Genomic DNA, 20,372 nt, shown 5'->3' on the forward strand with positions numbered 1-20,372 from the left:
TACTTACTGGGGTTCTGGTAGTCTCCTTTCTCACTGCTCAGAGTTTTTTTCAGTTATAAATTGTTTGAGTTTAATGGACTTGTGGGAGCTTTGCACACCTGGGAATACAAAATACGTGAATTTGACACCTGGTGAGATTGTTTAATGGCGTGCATGTCAGAGTCTAGTCCCAAAGCATGCGCTGGGTACCCGTGCGTCACGCGCTGGCTGCCCCTGAAGCCCTGCCCTTTGCTTTGCTAACAGGCTGTCAAAACTTGTGAACGCTTGTGAGCTACGGTGACTTGTACCTCCTAACTCCATCTGCTTGTCTGCTGTTTTTTCTCAATTTACTTCCGAAGTGTCTATCGACTGGTCCAACGCATGATACACATTTCCAATAGCAGACAACAACTTAAATGCAACAGTTTGTAAAGAGCCCCCTCCCACGCATATGATGTTTTTTCGCCGCCCTAAGCGGCTGCCTAGGCTTGCCTAATGGTAGAAACGGCCCTGGCAACCGTGAGAAGGCTAAATTTAGCATCTCATGTACTGTACTGCATAAGGTGGGCCAGTGCTTACCTGGGTGGTGCGTGGGATCTGAGGTCTGGGGGGGGGGGGGGTTGGCGTCTGATTACTGGCCCAGCCATTTCATGTCCTACGGAGCATGAAATGAAATTGTGAATTAGGAAGTTGAGGGCTTAGAGACTTATAGACTGAACAGAGAGCAGCAATGTCTTAGATTCTAATTCACTTGCCTTTCCTCATTTTCACACGTCATAATGTTTCTGCGCCCTGCAGAGCATCTTTTTGGTAAAAAGCCCAGTTTCGTGTTTTGTAACTCAACATACGCAGTCGGTCAGCAAACGCACCTGCGTCATACAAGGTGACCACCTGCTGGCTAACAAAACAAAGAGAGCAGCCATTGAACCAACATTCAATCAGGATTATAAAGCGCCGCAAAACACCCTTTTCTGTGACTTGGTGAAATTCAGAAGTGCAACAGTACTGCCATTAAATATGTAAATCCCTCTATTCGGAATACCACTAGTTTTGTGTTTGTGCAAGCGTGCAATGAGTCAGAGCACTCTGCTGGCAGAAGAATAGCATGTTGGCCACAGATGACGTGTTATGGGCTTTGGTAGGGCATTGGTATGGCCCCTTGGCGCGCTCAACAGCCCAGTGACTCCACACATGGTTCTCTGGTTTCTGTCGCAGGCTGAAGTCTGATGCAGTTGATGTTGATGTGTTAGTGTGTTCTGGTCATACTGGGAGCTCTGGTCTTATTCATTGAATTGTTAGTCTGTGACATTGGTGTCCTGTGCATGATTGTCAAATGTTGCCTTTCCCTGTTATGTGGGAAGTGTGTTGTGTGCATGCCTCTGCGTGTGTGTTCAGGCGCTGTTCAGGGCTTTGTTAGCCGATTGTGTTGGACGTATGTTAGGTCTGTCTAGAGTGGTCTGTTGTTGTGAGGTATACCCTGGTAGGCAACACTTTTATGGGCACAATGATCACCATGTGGCAAACCTGTGGTGTGTTGGATCTTGGTGAGGTTCTTCCTCATGCGTGGGCCGTGTCTTGTTTTTTAGTGTTGTTGTGAGGCATGTGTCATTATTAGGCAGTGTTGGGTGTATAAAAGGTGTTCTATATATGTTGAATTTTTATGGTGTTGTTTCTTAGTGGTTAGTTCCACTGTGCACTGCATGAAAGATAGACTTACGTTAATTGTACAACCCTAGTGACGCCGCTGGTATCCATGTTAGACCACCAAAGCTGTGCAGTACAAAAACACAACGAAAAGTTAAGTCTCATTCCTCCCTCTGTGTCCCCTTCATGCCACCTGCACCCTAAGCCTACCAGTGGCGGCTGGTGACATTTGAAAGTGGTGGGGCGTAAAATTGTCGCAGTACTGCACTGAGGCGAGCGAGCGCAGAAAATTTTGAAAAGATTGTGAATAAATGTAGCATTTTCAAGCAAATATGAGGAAGCAGGAAGGTTAATAATGCAATACAGTCTCTTTCTAAATGTTATCACTCTCAAAAAGTGTATTTCTTCCATGTAATGTCCCTTTGATGGGAAGAGGAGGTTTCTAAGGTGGGAGTATCTAGCAAGTTACTCTACTCGGGCTCCCTCTGTGCGAGCCTTCAGGGAGAAACCCTCTTCATTACTACCTCCACCTGACCCCTGACTCTGCAGTGCACTCCCTTACAGGCTTGATTATCCACTTTTCTACCACCCCTCTCCATTACACCTTATCTCACAGCTGACCTTGGGCCCCAGCCCCATATCATTCACTTTCATTATTCCCAGTAAAAAACAATTGTAAAGTCACCTTCAAACTTGAAACATTGAATATAGCAGTAAATGTAATCAGCATGCATGCTAAAGTATGCTCCACAGTTGTCCTAATCACCTGACTATTAATTAAATAAACAAAAACAGAAAGGCCATGACAGGGCCGGCTTTAGTGCTGGTGCAAAAGTCTTTCTGACCTCTTTCTCTGTAGATAACTTAACAACCACCCTCCACCAGTGCCCCTCATCTCTCTGTAGTTCCCCCCACCCCGTGACCTCCTCCTCTGACTCCCTCGCTGCCACCCGGCACCAGCACCTTTCATTTCTCCGTAGCTCCCCCCCACCCCATGACCTCTTCCTGAGATTCCCTCACTGCCACCCTCATCTCTCTGTTGCCCCTCTCTCATATCCATTCCATTATTTGTATAGCGCTACTCATATGAGTGTAGGGTGTCACAGTACGTTACATAACAGCACACATTATACAGAGACAAATCGGTTTACGCGGAATGTCACAAACAAATGAGGATTACAAGGTGTAGAAATCACGTCATACATACTGGTGGTGGGCAATATATTTTACGGGGATTTGGTCTGGAAAAGCACAAACTCTGGATTTAAAGAGTACTCCAGTGGTTGGGGGATGGCTTTACTGATATAAATGTATATTTGCCCGAGCAAACTCTTTTTAGTAGAATAATGAAAGAATGGAGAAGTTCTAACTATATCATAACACAAAAAAATGAAGTTTGTAGGCAACTCTTTGATGACAGTTCACTGGTCACTGTCCTATGTTAGGATAGTAACTTCTGAACTACAAGTAACACAAGTATCTCTGAGACAGACGCAGTAAACCACTGAGCTATTCCCATAACATTCAGTTTATCTGCATTTAAAAATTACCAACAGACAAATGGTTGCCCTCCTCTTACTGAAAGCCTGTGTTTATTAGGATCAAAGACAGTCAGCATCAGCGCTTCTATAAGGCAAGGGCTGGCTGCTGGTGGCGCGTTTTATCACAGAAATAACCCCAGTGAAAGAATCAAAACGCAACTCGCACTACACCGTGTAGTGCGAGTTGTGTTTTGATTCTTTCACTGGGGTTATTTCTGTGATAAAACGCGCCTCCAGCACACCACAGTGCAAACAAAGTACTTTAAAAATAAAAAGAGGTAATGCAGAGCGCACACACCGTGTGCTCTTCAACACCCACCCAACACCATACACATCGAGCACCACACATTGGCAGCGTCCTTTTCAAGGGATTCCAGATCTCTTGGGCAAAGGCTAGTTTACAGGAGGCATAAAGGAGCTCACATTTTCAAAATGTACTCAATGCTTGCAGAAAGAGCTGCTCGCAGGCTTAGACCTACTCCTCTGGGTGACTTTCACTGTTCCACCTGTTACATTGTTCAACGGCGCAGTTTCCGTCCAAGTGCATGGAAAGTGGAAACCCAGAATTACTTCTAATATGCTATTCGTAATTCTCCGACTCACAGTTAAAAGCATATCTGAACTTCAAGCATTCAGCCATCAAAGTTTGCACTTGTGCCTCACCAAGTTTATTGCACATACTACAAGAGTTTGTACATCGTTTGATTTTTTTATTTCTTATAACAGCACGAAACTCTGTAATCTATAAAAATACATTCAGACTGTTACTTTATTTTACTTGAAGAACACTGAATGCACTGCCTCTGAAAACACGAGTTAACAATGCTAAAAAGAAAGTGAGCGCTTTAAACCAAAGCACGCGGTATATTCAAAGAAAACGTAGATTGCAGGCTCTCTGACAAGTTGTATTCAAAAGCATCAGAGTTGGAAAAGGAGTTTACAAATTATTGTAACCATAGCATGTTAATGACAATTAAACGTTTCCTATTTCCAATTACATTGAAGTATGCGATGCTTGACCATAGCCCCGCCGCCTCATACATTGAACATTAATTTAGGTTTAAAAAAAAAAAAAATACAAAAAAGGCTACACACACTATACCATGCATTTCATGTTTGCAAATGTTGGAAGCTTCGACTGCTTGCTCCACGGCGATACAGACTTATTGCTCAGCTTATTAACCAAGGTACAGGCTCACTCGGCCAAAACGCACTGCTGCTGACTTTCTGGCTCATAAATTACCCTGTTTAGACACATGCCCTGACTGAACATGGTGTCGCGTTTCCGGCATGCCGGGCATCTGGACAAGCCTCCTGCTTTAGGCACCAGGAATTAGTGGGGGGTGCATGACGGTGACTTGAGTCAGGTGCACCAGTTGCGGGCGGCGGGCATGACTGAGGAGTGAGGGGGGGGAGGTACGCGCGGGGAGGGGGGTGGGTGGGGGTTTAATTTAATGATAAAACTTACCAGGCATCTTCTCCTCCTCCAGTGAGTCCAGTCCCAAGTTGCATCACGTCCCCTCTGCAACGTGGGGGACCACGGAACAAACTTCTCCCAGCTCTTTCTTTTGCCGCTCAACAGGAAATACCAACTCCAACTGCCAAATCAGGAGACTGGATGCGACGGGGGGCCGGGCGGCTAGCATTTGATAGGGCATGGGGCTACTTGACGAAAAACACGTCACCGCCCGAGCAGGAGCCTATCTCCAGACTCCTACACTACACTAGGCATGCGCAGCATGCCTAATGCTTTGTCAATGTGAGTGAGGGGCTTTGCTCCTCTCTCACATGCGCAGACAGTCCACTAGACTCCTGCTATCGCCTGCGTGCGCTGTGCCTTGACACATGCGCACTTTCACCCCTGAAGCACAGGCCGGCCCGGAAATGTAAACAGACGAATTGTAAAAGCTGTCAATTCGTCTGCTTACATTCCTGTTGGCCGAACTGCAACTGTGAGCAGTTTCTTTTGTAGGGCGCTGCCCCAACGCCCCTAATGGACAATCCGCCACTGAAGCCTACGCTTGCATTCACTGCTTCTCACATGGTGCAGAAAGGGCTCTGAAGTTGGCAATGGTGGCTTGTTGGAACAGGAGTAATAAAAATGAATTTGTGGGAGAGGGGTGCGACAAAACACGCCATCCCTGAATCTTGTGGGATTGTCGAACTTTGAGGAACCTGGCTGATTCGTCTTTCACGTTTGCCTGCAGTTCTAAAGGTGTGATTCTGAACAGCTCATCGGCCAGCGCTCTGTATCCAGTGCCACTCTTGACGGTGTACTCCGCTACCAAGGTAAGGTTGCTCTGGCTAGGCAGAATCCCTTATTGTTCTCAGAAATGCGGTGGTTCTGTCTATTTAATAAAGCGCAGAGAATCACACCGAAAGTGTATCTTGGCCTCCACATAAGCCAGGTTTTTTAACAAATGTTTTTGAATTGAGCAAAGTGTGAGCAGCAGCGAAGGTGGCTTGGAATCTGGTTCCCGCCATTGGGGCAGGACAGGAACACGCTCTGCCCCATATCTTGAGACACAGATGCAGGGAATGGAGAGAGGCGCCTTGTTGCTGGATCTGAATGTGCAAGAGGGACTGAAGTATACTGTTACCCCCACTCTGGGGCGTGCGTGCAGGGTGTCCACACGAGAGAGTGCACTGCTCGGGTATTTGATTTTAGCTTCTAGTGAACTGTGTTTTCACAGTATGGAGAATGGTTCTCTTCCCTGCACTTTAGGACCTGGCATCGTCTGTACGAGATGGATCAGTTCTCAGATTTGGGGTGTAGATCGAGGATTACCACTTTTTAGATTAGTGTGTACCAAGCAAAACATAAAAAACACAGTTACAGTCGAAAAAACATTGTGTCTTTTATTTACTATGTTGTCAGCCTAAAACAGCCATCTCTCAAAGACGTTTAACAATCACAAACACCTTCCACTTGCTTGGATGGATTTCGTCAGCTGGTCAGTGGACAGTAAACAACTGTAAAATGCCAAAGAGTTATGTTCTACACCCAACATGTAAACGTGGATAAATGAAATGAAAACAAAAAGATAGCAGGCAGAAATTTGTATAAATACCTCATACATTAAAAATGTTTGCAGTTTTTTTTAAAGATAGCACAAACTCGCCCTATGGTTTTTGGAGCGCTATATATGCGCACCAGTTGCATTACACAAGGTGACCTTTATTTTGTTTTTGTAGGCACAGGGAGATTAAGTGATTTTTCCAGAATCACAGGATGGAGAACCTGTGGTACTGCACCCTTTCCCTGTTTCGTGCACATTAGAACAGTAAATGTTGCTGTACCCACAATAATGTGTTGCATAGGTAAGTATATATAAGGTGCCAAAGGCGAGACCGATTGCATTGCAAATTCTAGCCAATCACAATGAGGCATCATCGTTCTGCAGATAGGAGCATCCCTTTGTCTGGCTTGTAGCCATTGGTGGAACGGCAGGTGTGCTATTTAAGTATAGAGCCCAGATTGAAGGGACCAGTTACCCCTCTTCAACTGGTCTGACTCTATACCACTAAGCAGTTGGCCCTGCCACTGGGCCAGGGTAGGATCATGGTCGGTTGCTGCTCTGAAGGTTCAAAGGTCTGTCTCAGGGGGGTTGCTTCAAGCAGTCGTCTTGTTTAGTTTTTAGTGCCCCTATTGCGGCCGCCATCTTTGTCGTAACTGCTGCAATATAAAGCAGCCAAGCCAAGCTGCCAGGTACAGAGTATTGATAGCCAGAGAGCCAACACGCCGTATCCTAGTGCAGGAGAGTCTGGCCTCAGGAGAACTAGTCTGCGCTTCCCCAGGAAACAGTAGGCCCCGAACAGAGCACTTGTGGAAGCAGGAAAGGAGACGCCTGCTCATATAATGTAGAGCTCAAATTGTTTGAGGAATGCTGGTGATGTCACCAGGCTCGTTCTTGAAGTACTTCCGAGACTGCTTTCAGAGATTGTATGGAACTTGTGGAGGTGTATGAATCTAGGGCACTGCTTTATAAGGGTTGGGCACATTACTGATATTGTGACAATCAGAGATATAGATTGTGCAAACATTATACGAGACTGTAGGTAGTTTCTTTGTAACGTGGCACTTGACGAATGAATGGCTTGATAAACATGGCTTAAATCAAAGATTGTGCATTTGAGTCCATTTGAGTATTAGTAGTAATACCAGTGTGAGACATCAAGGCACCCCGCTCAGAATCAGTATCAGCAAGATTTTTCTAGAGCACGTATTTATTTACCCTGATTTATGAGAATACTTGATTTACGTAAAAACACCAGACAATCAGAGAGTACAAAACGGCAGTAAACCTGTCCACAGCAAAGAGACCAGTGAGAATAAGTATAAACCAGGACATTCTAAGAACTACTAACTGCTAATCATAGTGGTCTTTTTTCCCTTCACATGTAACAATCTTTCCTTAACTTACATATGTTATACTGTTATTTGTATGTGTGCAGAAACAGTGAAAGTAACTCTTTGCACGTTCTGGTCTAGATCTTCCTCTTCGCAGTACCCTCCCTAATCCCCTTCCCCTCATCTGGCCACTCTGAACCTCTGTCGTACATAAACGCAGAGTTGGAGCTGCTGGAAGGTGGGCCTCTGGAGGGTACTGCTCCTGAGGAACTGCAACCGTGACAGAATACTCCGCCCACAAATTCTAGTCCCTCCCAAGATGTTCACTCTGAAGGATATAGCAACATGCAAAAGGAGGTGTCGGCAGCCAGACAAGAGACCGCCGGCTTAACTACCAGGGTAACACAGTAACAAAGCCCAAATCCCGACATCAGCACAAACCCCAATAACGACATTGGGAATGGCTTCACCTGGGCCTAAGGTGTCAGACCGTACCTCAACCAGTACTCCTGAACGCTGCCGGAACGTTTTGCGTGGGATCCTGTAAAATTTCAAACCTTTTTAACAAAGGTCCAACTGCACTTCATGTTCAAGCCAACTTCTTTTCCTAACACCCAGTTCTGCATCGCATTCCTGATTTCTTATCTTACCGGCACCGCCGCAATGTGGGCAGTACCTCTTATTTACTCTGACGACTCCTTGCTTTACAATTGGAGACTTTACAGAGTTGAATTTGAGAGGGTCTTTGACTGACAGATTATCACAGGCTCAGCAGACCGGGAACTGTTGGAACTTCAACAGGGCAACAAAAATCTTATACACTACCTCACCCAGTTCAACCGCCTATTGGCTAAAACATACTGACCAGAAGATAAAAGAGAGGCCCTATATTATCAGGGACTGGGTGACGAACTTAAAGATCTCATAGCTCCTGTAGATCTGCAGCCAAGAAGTTGGGAGGAACTTATTGCCCTAACTCTGCAATTGGATCACCGCCTCTCTGGTAGGAAAGGTGATAAAAGACGACCGGCATTAAGGACCTATACACGTTCTAAAGGAAGGAATAATACTACTCCCCAATACACTAGTGAGCCCATGGATATCGAAGGCCTACGAAAACTGCTCATACAAGAAGAAAAGGACTCTCAACGCAAAAATAGTTTGTGTTTGTACTGCAGGAAAAAGGGGCACTTTGTGAAGGAGTGCTCATTACATCCCAGAGGCTCATTCCCCAGTGAAATAAGTAAGAGACAGGGAAACTAGTTGGCTCAGGGAACAAACATGAGCATTCCCCGAGTATAACCCTCCAGAGACTCCTGATCAACGTGTTGCAAATATCTTGCAAACCTCTGCACCCCATCTTGTAATGTTTGCTTCGTAATAAAGGATTTAATCGAGGAGAAAGTGGTGGTCAAGTTTGATTCTGGGGCTACCGGAAATTTAATTGACTCAGATTCCTACCACTACCAAGGAACAGCCCGATATAATTTGAGCAGTGGATGACACACTACTCATGTCCGGATTATTCACGCACTCTACAATTGGCATAACTATGTTGTGTCATTTGGGGGACACTATTCACAAAGATGCTATTTCATTTGATGTAATTGATGCACCACAGTTCGGGGCAATTTTGGGTATGCCTTAGCTGACGAAGCATAACCCCACCATTGATTGGGCTAAAAGAAGCATAAGCTCCATCCCATGGCCTACCGCTCCACCAAGGGCTCAGGATGGGGGTCCGTCGGTCCTGTGCTGGCCTCCCCTGCTTGTCAATGTGTCTGCGGGCCCCGGGTCGGAGGGCCTATCGGGTCTGCACCTGTCTCTTAGCCCCTTCCTGATGGTCCTTTCCTCCGAGCCTGCTCACCCTGGGAGTAGGCAGGGATGCGAAGCCGGCATCCCCCTGTGCAGGACGACCTGCTAGGGGATGCCCCGGCCGTACTCCGATCGAGTGGGCACTCTCGGTCTGTTTAGGGATGGACTGCTTGGCCAGCCTCGGCTGTTGTTTCAAGCAAAGAGCTTCCACCCCGCATTGACCATCCAAGTCGAGGGCCTGCCACCTGGCGGGAGGCCCTTAACCCTACCCAGCAGAGCGAAGGGCGAGCGGCCCCGACAGCTCGTGCCCCCCAGTGGTCCGACCCGAGCGGAAGGGGTCAGATGCTGCGGCCCCAGCAGGTCCGTAGGCCCCGCGCGCCTCGCCGTCACCCCTCTCTGCCCAGCACATTTCCACAGCAGCTCGGAACGACCGTTCCGAGGGGTGCCGCTGTCGCCAGGCTCCGGCAACCCTGCGTCTCGCTCAGGCTGCGTCTCGGCCTGCCTCTCCCTCCCGGGGGAGACGGCTAAGACTGCCGGTGCCCATGCGACTACACCTCTCCGCACCCCTCCAGTGAGCCCTCCCGCGCAGGCGGGTGGGCGGGCTCCTTCCCTTAGCAGGCTCCCAAGAGGGAGGGATGCGTGAATTTTGCCGGTCAGGGAGATGGGTACGAGGCCCCCTGAACCCACCCCATTAGCAGGTGCGGCTACCTGGTTGATCCTGCCAGTAGCATATGCTTGTCTCAAAGATTAAGCAATGCACGTGTAAGTACACACAGCCGGTACAGTGAAACTGCGAATGGCTCATTAAATCAGTTATGGTTCCTTTGATCGCTCCATCTGTTACTTGGATTACTGTGGTAATTCTAGAGCTAATACATGCCGACGAGCGCTGACCTCCTGGGATGCGTGCATTTATCAGATCAAGACCAATTTGGGCCCGCCCTGCCGCTTTGGTGACTCTAGAACCTGGGCCGATCGCACGTCCCCGTGATGGCGACGATACATTCGGATGCCGGCCCTATCAACTTTCGATGGTACTTTCTGTGCCTACCATGGTGACTACGGGTAACGGGGAATCAGGGTTCGATTCCGGAGAGGAAGCCTGAGAAAAACCCTTCGCCGATAGGTGCGGATAACCCGCTGAACCCCATGCTAGGGATTGGGGACTGCAATTATTTCCCATGAACGAGGAATTCCCAGCAAGTGTGGATCATAAGCTCGCGTTGATTAAGTCCCTGCCCTTTGTAGACACCACCCGTCGCTACTACGATTGGATGATTTAGTGAGGTCCTTGGATCGGCCCTCCTGGGGTCGGCAATGACCCTGGCGGAGCGCCGAGAAGACGATCAAAATTGTCTATCTAGAGGAAGTAAAAGTCGTAACAAGGTTTCCGTAGGTGAACCTGCGGAAGAATCATTAACGGCGGAGCGGCCCGAGCGACCGATGGCGCCAGCCCAAAGCCCTTGGCCGCCTCCTGCAAGCACACACCGTAGGCACGGGGAACGGCCTTGCCCTGGCGCGCCCGGCTGGCGGACCAGTCCGCAGCCGCATGGGGCGCTTGGGTGAGGACCGGGCATTCGGCAGGCCTCTTCCACCAGCGAGGACCCAACCAACGCATGAGGGACTGGGGACGGGGGGCGGCCCCCATACCCTGTCCCTCTCTGGGAGGGGCACAGTGGTAGGCCCTCCCTAGACGGAACCCAAGCTCACCCGGCATGACCCCTGCGGTGGGGGGAAACTAAATGTATCCCTGGGCTGGTACCACCCCCCCTCGAAAGGCCCTGCTGCCGGCTGGGCCCTCCTGTGCCCAAGTTCCGGCCCGACCGGGATCCTTCTCGCGTGGAAGGGCGGCCTGGAAGAGAAGAGGCAGAGGGCCTGCAAGGGGACCCCGGCTCCTCTCGGAGGGAGGCATGCGGGATGGGGAGCAGCATGGCTTTTCCCTTCCGGCACCTCCAACCCGGGCAAGGGTGGGGTGGGCTGAAAAAGCCAGCCCAACACGGCTCGGAGCCAACCGGCGACGGATGGCTGACGTGCAGGTGGGGCGACCCTCCCTCATTGCTAGGTACCCGGTTTGACCTGCTCCTGTGCGGCTGGGCCGAGGGGTTTGAAGACTCGCGTTGTCCCTCCTGGTTACTCTGAGAGGGACCGGCAGCTGCGGGGCTGCCTGCTTTTGGTGCACTGGGAGCCCCCTTCCTTGATCACAGGTGGGTGGGTGGGGGGACTCCCGGGCCAAGCGCCTGGTAATGTTTTTTTTCTCCCAATGGTGCAGTCTGACTCCCAGCGGGGAAGCCGTGAACTGGGCGCCTGGGCCGTCTTGCCGCGCGGGTGGTGGACGGATGGCATCGCCTTCCTCCCGCCTCTCCTGCACCCGCAAGTGGGTGAACGTTTTCGAAAAGCTGCCTGTGACTCTTGGCGGCGGATCACTCTGCTCGGGTGTTGATGAAGAACGCAGATAGCTGCAAGAATTAGTGTGAATTGCAGGACACATTGATCATCGAAACTTCGAACGCACCCTGCGGTCCCTGGTTCATCCCGGGGCTACGCCTGTCTGAGGGTCACTCGATCGTCAATCGCCCCGGGGCTTCCCCGGGACGTGGCTGGGGCTGTCGCAGGGTTAGCTTTGCTTCCCTTCGTCCCCCCACAAAGTCAGACCCCCGATCGCCCTTGGCAGGGTCCCTCACCGGGTCCTGCCGCAGAGGTACGCCACCGGCGCGTCAAAGCCCCGCTTTCCCGCCCTCGGTGGGGAGGGGGTCCGGCATCGTCCGCCCTGGGCCCGTCCTGGGGCACCTGGCTGCCTGCCGCGCGTGGCTGTCTCTGGTGTCCCACCGGCTGCCCGCGCGCACACGCCTCGGGCACCCACCTTCATGGACGGTTTCCCAGGGAAGTGAACCCCCTTCCAGATCCGCTCCGGAGAAAGAGAGCGCGCGTGCTGCGGGGACGTCAGGCCGGGGCCTGGCCTCCCCCGGCGGCTTCCCCCTGACGCTCTGGCGTTTTCTTCCAACTACGACCTCAGATCAGACGTGGCGACCCGCTGAATTTAAGCATATAACTAAGCGGAGGAAAAGAAACTAACCAGGATCCCCCCAGTAACGGCGAGTGAAAAGGGAAGAGCCCAGCGCCGAATCCCCGCCCGGCGGTGGGCACGGGAAATGTGGCGTACAGAAGACCAACTCCCCAGCGTTGCTCAGGAGGGCCGAGTCCTTCTGATCGAGGCTCACCCTGCGGATGTATGTCGTTACAAAGCACACTTTTACAACGCATGCACTTACAACGCATTTTTTACAACGCAAAATCCATTACAACGCATTGCATTAAAACGCATGACACTACAACGCATTTCTAAAAACTACCTTTACAACGCATTCCATTACAACGCCTACTACCTTTACAACGCATACCATTACAACGCATAATATTAAATTGCATTTAAGGTAAGTATTAGATAGTATAGGGGTAAAAATTACTATTCTTACTCCAGGGGGTGCAACAGTAGGGTAAGTGTTGGATAGTATAGGGGTAAAAATTACTATTCTAACTCCAGGGGGTGCAACAGTAGGGTAAGTGTTGGATAGTATAGGGGTAAAAATTACTATTCTAACTCCAGGGGGTGCAACAGTAGGGTAAGTGTTGGATAGTATAGGGGTAAAAATTACTATTCTAACTCCAGGGGGTGCAACAGTAGGGTAAGTGTTGGATAGTATAGGGGTAAAAATTGCTATTCTAACTCCAGGGGGTGCAACAGTAGGGTAAGTGTTGGATAGTATAGGGGTAAAAATTACTATTCTAACTCCAGGGGGTGCAACAGTAGGGTAAGTGTTGGATAGTATAGGGGTAAAAATTACTATTCTAACTCCAGGGGGTGCAACAGTAGGGTAAGTGTTGGATAGTATAGGGGTAAAAATTACTATTCTAACTCCAGGGGGTGCAACAGTAGGGTAAGTGTTGGATAGTATAGGGGTAAAAATTACTATTCTAACTCCAGGGGGTGCAACAGTAGGGTAAGTGTTGGATAGTATAGGGGTAAAAATTACTATTCTAACTCCAGGGGGTGCAACAGTAGGGTAAGTGTTGGATAGTATAGGGGTATAAATTACTATTCTAACTCCAGGGGGTGCAACAGTAGGGTAAGTGTTGGATAGTATAGGGGTAAAAATTACTATTCTAACTCCAGGGGGTGCAACAGTAGGGTAAGTGTTGGATAGTGTAGTGTAATATTATGCGTTGTAATGGTATGCGTTGTAAAGGTAGTATGCGTTGTAATGGAATGCGTTGTAAAGGTAGTTTTTAAAAATGCGTTGTAGTGTCATGCGTTGTAATGGAATGCGTTGTAATGGATTTTGCGTTGTAAAAAATGCGTTGTAAGTGTAGTGCGTTGTAAAAGTTGCGTTGTAAAGGTTGTTCCCCCACCCTGCAGACGGTGTTAGGCCGGTAGCGGTCCACGGCGTGCCGGTATCGGGTCTTTTCGGAGTCGGGTTGCTTGGGTATGCAGCCCAAAGCGTGTGGTAAACTCCATCTAGGGCTAAATACGGGCACGAGACCGATAGCCAACAAGTACCGTAAGGGAAAGTTGAATAGAACTTTGAAGAGAGAGTTCAAGAAGGCGTGAAACCGTCAAGAGGTAAACGGGTGGGGTCCGTGCAGTCCGCCCGGAGGATTCAACACGGCGGGAAGGTCGGTTGCCCGGGAGTTCCGGATTCCCTCCGCGGAACCGGCGTCCGGGCCCTACCCGGCCCCCACTGGGCGCATTTCCTCTGTGGCGGTGCACCGCGACCGGCACTGGGTGGACTGGGAAGGCTTTGGGTTGGCAGGTGGCCCTCCGCTCCGGCAGAGGGTGTTACAGCCCCCCTGGCAGCAGCTTTGCCGTGTCCGCGGCACCCGTTCCCGACTGCCCCTCGGGGCGCGCCAAGGCGGGGAAGGGGGGACCGGGCCCCCGGCTCCCAGCGTGACTGTCGACTGGGGCAGACTGTTCTCAGTGTGCCCTGACCGCGTCGTGCCGCTGGGTGGGGAGGCTCATGCCGGACGCAAGGGGTTTGTGGCGATGTTGGTTACCCACCCGACCCGTCTTGAAACATGGACCAAGGAGTCTAACAAGTGCGCGAGTCGGAGGGCCGAGCGAAACCCTGTGGCACAATGAAGGTGAGAGCCGGCTCGCGCCGTCTTAGGTGGGATCCCGCCGTGCTTCCAGCGGCAGGCACACCACTGGGCCGTCTTGCCCGCTCCGTCGGGAGGTGGAATATGAGCATGCGTGATAGGACCTGAAAGATGGTGAACAGTGCCTGGGCAGGGCGAAGCCAGAGGAAACTCTGGTGGAGGTCCGTAGCGGTCCTGACATGCAAATCGGTCGTCAGACCTGGGTAGAGGGGCGAAAGACTAATTGAACCATCTAGTAGGTGGTTCCTTTCGAAGTTTCCCTCAGGATAGCTGGTGCTCGGAGCCCCTAGTTTTATCTGGTTAAGCGAATGATTAGAGGTCTTGGGGCCGAAACGATCTCAACCTATTCTCAAACTTTAAATGGGTAAGAAGCCAGGCTCGCTGGCGTGGAGCCGGGCATGGAATACGAGTGCCTAGTTGGCCACTTTTGGTAAGCAAAACTGGCGCTGCGGGATGAACTGAACGCCGGGTTAAGGCGGCCGATGCCGACGCTCATCAGACCCCAGAAAAGGTGTTGGGTGATATAGACCGTAGGACGGTGGCCATGGAAGTCGGAATCTGCTAAGGAGTGTGTAACAACTCACCTGCCGAATCAACTAGCCCTGTAAATGGATGGCGCAGGAGCGTTGGGCCCATACCTGGCCGTCGCCGGCACTGAGAGCCGCGGGGGCTAAGCCGCAACGAGAAGGAGGGCCCCTGCGGTGCGCAAGGAAGCCCAGGGCGAGGGCCCGGGTGGAGCCGCCGCAGGTGCAGATCTTGGTGGTAGTAGCAAATATTCAAACGAGAACTTTGAAGGCCGAAGTGGATAAGGGTTCCATGTGAACAGCAGTTGAACATGGGTCAGTCGGTACTAAGAGATGAGCGAGCGCTGTTCGGAAGGGACGGGCGATGGCCTCCGTTGCCCTTGGCCGATTGAAAGGGAGTCGGGTTCAGATCCCGAACCCGGAGTGGCAGAGACGGCCGCCCTCGCGGCGTCCAGTGCGGTAACGCAAACGATCCCCGAGAAGCTGACGGGAGCCCCGGGGAGAGTACTCTTTTCTTTGTGATGGGCAGGGCGCCCTGGAATGGGTTCGCTCCGAGAGAGGGGACCGAGCCTTGGAAAGCATCGCGGATCCGGCAGCGTCCGGCAAGCTCTCGCTGGTCCTTGAAAATCCGGGGGAGATGATGTAAATCTCGCGCCGGGCCGTACCCATATCCGCAGCAGGTCTCCAAGGTGAACAGCCTTTGGCATGTTGGAACAATATAGGTAAGGGAAGTAGGCAATTCAGATCCGTAACTTCGGAATAAGGTTTGGCTCTAAGGGCTAGGTCGGTCGGGATGGGGCGTGAAGCTGGGCTGGGCGCGCGCCGCGGTGTCGAGGCGCCTCCCTCAGGGGCGGCGGCGACTCTGGATGTGAGCAGGGCTCTTCCTGTGGATCGCCCCAGCTGTGGTGGTCCCCTCTCCCCGTGACTCCTCCCCAGGCGTTCTGCCTCGGCCGACGCCTAGCAGCTGACTTAGAACTCGTGCGGACCAGGGGAATCCGACTGTTTAATTAAATCAATGTGATTTCTGCCCAGTGCTCTGAATGTCAAAGTGAAGAAATTCAATGAAGCGCGGGTAAACGGCGGGAGTAACTATGACTCTCTTAAGCGGGAGTAACTATGACTCTCTTAACCTATTCTCAGTTATAGTGGCCTTTACCTCCCAGTGGTCCCGTCGGTAACTGCCTCTATAGTGCTAGACTCTGCGTAGAGAAGTCTATAGAGACAGGCCAAACAAGGTTCTATCATGGCAGCGAGCATGATAGTGAGAAGTGGCGAAGCAAATGAACACAATTCCAGATGGGGCAGTTCCTGGAGAATAAAAACCCTGTTAAGATGGCGTAAGGAGGTGCTGTCTTTTCAAGAAATCATTAACCTCCTCACCGAATTTGACAAACCAGCCCCCGCTTCAAACAATGCAACAAGCAGCAACAATTCAGGTCACGTTATAGCCCTTAGTTCACCCTCCGATGCAGAAGAAGACACAGCAGTAGACCTCAGCAAAACCATTGAGTTTGTTGCCTCTTCAGCCAAGAATGACATTGGTACAACCAACTTTGAAAATCTACCTGATGTGTACGAGGTCAGCAAAGACTTGATAACAAAGAAAAAAATGGCCTTCTATTATGGGGAACATTGAATCACTTACTCACATATATAACAGTTTTAGTGACCTAGTGTCGTCGTATTTAGACGAACCTTCAGGGACCTCACTGATAACACAGACTCACTTAAAACTGGTAAAGAGAATTGAACCATACTTGACAAAACCTGGGTTTGTTAAGACAAAACACACCGCCAAGGCTGTGAAATCAAACCCTTGGTTTAGCAAAGATTGTGTTGAAAAAAAACAACTCCTAATGAAGGCACTCTATGCAAAGGACCCTCTGGCCATTAGAGAAGCGAGGACACTATATAATAGAACCCTGAACGCAGCTCGCAGGAGTTAGGAAGACACAAGTTGGGGAGAACTGCTAATGGCAGCAAAAGTGGGCGACCAATCCTCATTTTGGCGGATTATCGCAAATGGTAAGAAACCAGGTATCCAAGCCCTCGATCATAATTTGGATCCAGGTACATGGCACAGGCATTTCGCCCACTTGTATGCTTCCCTAGTCCCTACGACGAGTGGCCACAATAGCGACATCGGAAACCTCATGTCATCAACCACGATTGTTCCGTTGTCCTTTAGTATTGAAGACACTAGATTGGCTTTGGATACTATTAAGCCCTCAAAAGCACCTGGTCCTGATAGAATACCAGGCGATCTTTTTAAACACACACCAGACGTGTGGGTACCATACATTAATCTGTTGAGCAACGCAATCGCAGGAGGGTAGCCAATCCCTGAATCCTGGAAGGGAGCGGAGATCGTCCCAATATACAAAAAGGGTGGCAGGGACGATCCCGCTAACTACAGACCTATCAGCTTGTTGGACATACTACAAAAGGTTTACGCGAAACAAATCCAGGAAAAGCTAAAAGATTGGATGTTTGTAAATAACATACTCTCCCCCTACCAAGCAGGTTTTAGGGAACGGACAAGCACCATAGACCAGGTGTTTCGTCTGATAGTAATAGCCTGGAAATATACCAGGCTAAGAGCTGGCCATTTATATGTGGCCTTTATAGACCTAAAGGCCGCTTTTGATTCAATCCCCAGAGATCTATTGTGGTCAAACTTACTGCAACAGGGAGTACCCAAAAATATCCTAATACAGTTGGTTAGGCTACATGAGAAGAACTTCGCAAGAGTACGTTGGGGCCAGGCGGGAGAACTCACCGAAGAAATACCAGTTAACAGAGGTGTGCGCCAGGGATGTGTCCTGGCGCCAACCCTCTTTCTCCTATATGTCAATGACATGGTTGAGTTCCTGCAAAGATCTAACCATGATTCCCCGAAGCTGGGGGGGAATCATGTCTGTGCTCTTACCTTCGCCGACGACACAATACTATTGTCACAAACACCAAAGGGCTTGCAAAACCTTTTGAATGCACTTAATGAATATTGCAATTCAAAGGGTTTGGAAATCAATCCTGCAAAGACCAAATATATGTCAATTAGACCCCACAAATGTTTTAACCGCAACATTAAGTTGAACGTTATGAGTCTAGAGTGTGTCCCTAATTTCATTTACCTTGGTGTGAATATTGACTCCAAACTTTCATGGAACCCGCAGATTACAAAATCAAGAACAATTTTAATGCAAAATTCAGTCCCAATTTAAAAAAAAACTGCATGCAACCACGTCAAAGGCCATCACCCCAGCCCTGGAAGTCTATAAGGCAAGGGCCCAATCTGCTGCGCTGTACGGCTCAGAGCTATGGGGGGGGGGGTTCCCTCGTGATTTTAACCAAGGGGGAAAATAAGATCTTGAGGAGATTTGTTGCACTCCCACAAAATACACCATTGACCCCCCTCATGATGGATTTAGGCATAAAACGTTTGGGCCACAGGGCTGTATGGATGTCCCTGTCTTACTGGATAAGAATCTGGACGATAGAGGAACTTCATATGTATAGACAATCACTAAGTGAACATTTGGCCTTAGATACTAACCTTAGTTTTCCGTGGTTGACCCATATTCGTAAATGGCTGCTGGACTTGGGTCTGAGCAGATTCTGGGTAAACCCGAACCTACTCACTCCTGACTCAAAACAGGAAATAAAAACTATCTATTGGAACTTCATCATGCACAATGTTGTTTTAAATTGTGATGCCGGCCCTCTTACCTCTCAATTTCTGACGTTTAAAATATACCCCCTGTTAGACCTGTCAGCCCTTTGGGTGGTCCCTCCTCATCATTATTTATTTTGTCCCACTTTTGCCTCAAACCCTGTTAGTATTTTTTTCCTTTTTGAGAACCACCAGACTTTTTAGTATTGATGCAGATTCAGGGAGCCATTTTATCTACCCCTGGAACTTCTGTCTGAGGGCCTGGAGCACAACATGGTGGCCACCTGTGACATCATCAGAACCCACTGGAACCTACCCGCACCTTCCAGAACATTCTGGAACCCTGTGACAGTTGGAGGCGGTTTGGAATGTTGGGAAGCTAAGCCAGAGTTGACAGTTGGAGCTGGCAGTTGGCACCTGACTGGTGAAGGGAGAGCAGCAGAAACCTGAAGGAGGAAGGAGTGAGGCAGCAGGGGTGGAAACTTGTGCCTGGAGTGGGGTCCATAAACCCACCCTTGATACTAGTCCCTACTGACTGAGCCCAGCCTGGAGCCCTGTGTGGGAAAAAGCAAGAAAAACCATCTTAAGGACCTGGACAGCAGGAACAGGCCTTAGAAGTAAAGAAAAGCAAGAATCTGACCTGTTTATTGGTTTCCCTGGAGTCCGACGTCGAGAAGCCTGAGACCTGGAGCCCGAGGTGGAGAAGCGGCGCTGACTGGAAAGCAGACGTCGTACCCGGAGCCGCCAGAGGTCGAGAGAGGGTGCCGACGGAGGTCGTGGAGAGTACCAGAGGTCGAGGAGGAAGACACCTGAGGTCAAGTGAGCGGCGTCGACGGGGGAGTGAAGTCCGCCCTCCGGAGTCACCGGAGACCGAGGTGAAGCGTGCCGGAGGTCGGGAGTGGAGATCGCACTCCGGAGTCGCCGGAACCTGAAGAGAATCGTGCCGGAGGTCGGGAGTGGAGGTCGCACTCCGGAGTCGCCGGAACCCGAGGAGAGGAGCATCGGAGGTCGGGAGTGGAGATCGCACTCCGGAGCCGACGGAAGTCGACATCGAGCCAAGGCCGGCCGACGTCATCAAACCGGAGCCGCTCGAAGTCGTCATCGAGCCAAGACTGCCCGACGTCATCGAATCGGAGATCGACATCGAGCCGAGGCCGCCTACATCGAACCGGAGCCGCCCATGGACGTCGTCAAGAACTGACATTGTGTCGAGGCCGCCGACATCGAACCGGAGCCGCCTCACGGCGTCGACTCGACTCCAGCGACGTCGGAGCTACATAAAAAGGGCAGTAAGTGGAATAGAGGGCGCCTAAGGCCCTGTGGAGCCCTGAGAGACTAACCTAGGGTGCTGGAACCAGCTTGATTGTGCCAGGGGTGAGCTGAGACTAATACAGAGGGGTTGTGTAGTGTGGGAGAGCCAGATCTCTAGATCCCCCCTTTTATCTACCTCAGTTTAGGCCTCAGCCTTGTCCAAGCCAGGGAGTATACCCCTCAGGCCATCCAAATCTTTACAAGCTGGGATTGGGTCAAATCATCCCATAGTACCTCAGGAATATGAACTGATTTACAAGTGTCACTGTTGGCTTTTATTATTTATTGAGAGCACTGTATTTATTGTATTTATCCTATTTATGGCCTCACAGTATTTATTGTTTCACAATATTTATTGTCGTACAGTATTTATTGCCTCATAA

The 20,372-nt window shown here is 50.2% G+C and overlaps 1 non-coding gene and 1 pseudogene across 1 annotated transcript; both read left to right on the forward strand.

Annotated features, from left to right (window-relative positions):
* The first annotated feature begins 11,734 nt into the window (after positions 1-11,734).
* Positions 11,735-11,888, forward strand: LOC146862946 (5.8S ribosomal RNA). Its single transcript, XR_014978675.1, has one exon. It is a non-coding gene; the product is annotated as a 5.8S ribosomal RNA (ribosomal RNA).
* A 1,690-nt stretch (positions 11,889-13,578) lies between these two features.
* LOC146862947 (28S ribosomal RNA) lies at positions 13,579-15,711 on the forward strand (annotated as a pseudogene).
* Positions 15,712-20,372: the final 4,661 nt, after the last annotated feature.

The sequence above is a fragment of the Triturus cristatus genome, chromosome 2_2 (assembly GCF_964204655.1).
Source record: "Triturus cristatus chromosome 2_2, aTriCri1.1, whole genome shotgun sequence".
NCBI lineage: Eukaryota > Metazoa > Chordata > Amphibia > Caudata > Salamandridae > Triturus > Triturus cristatus.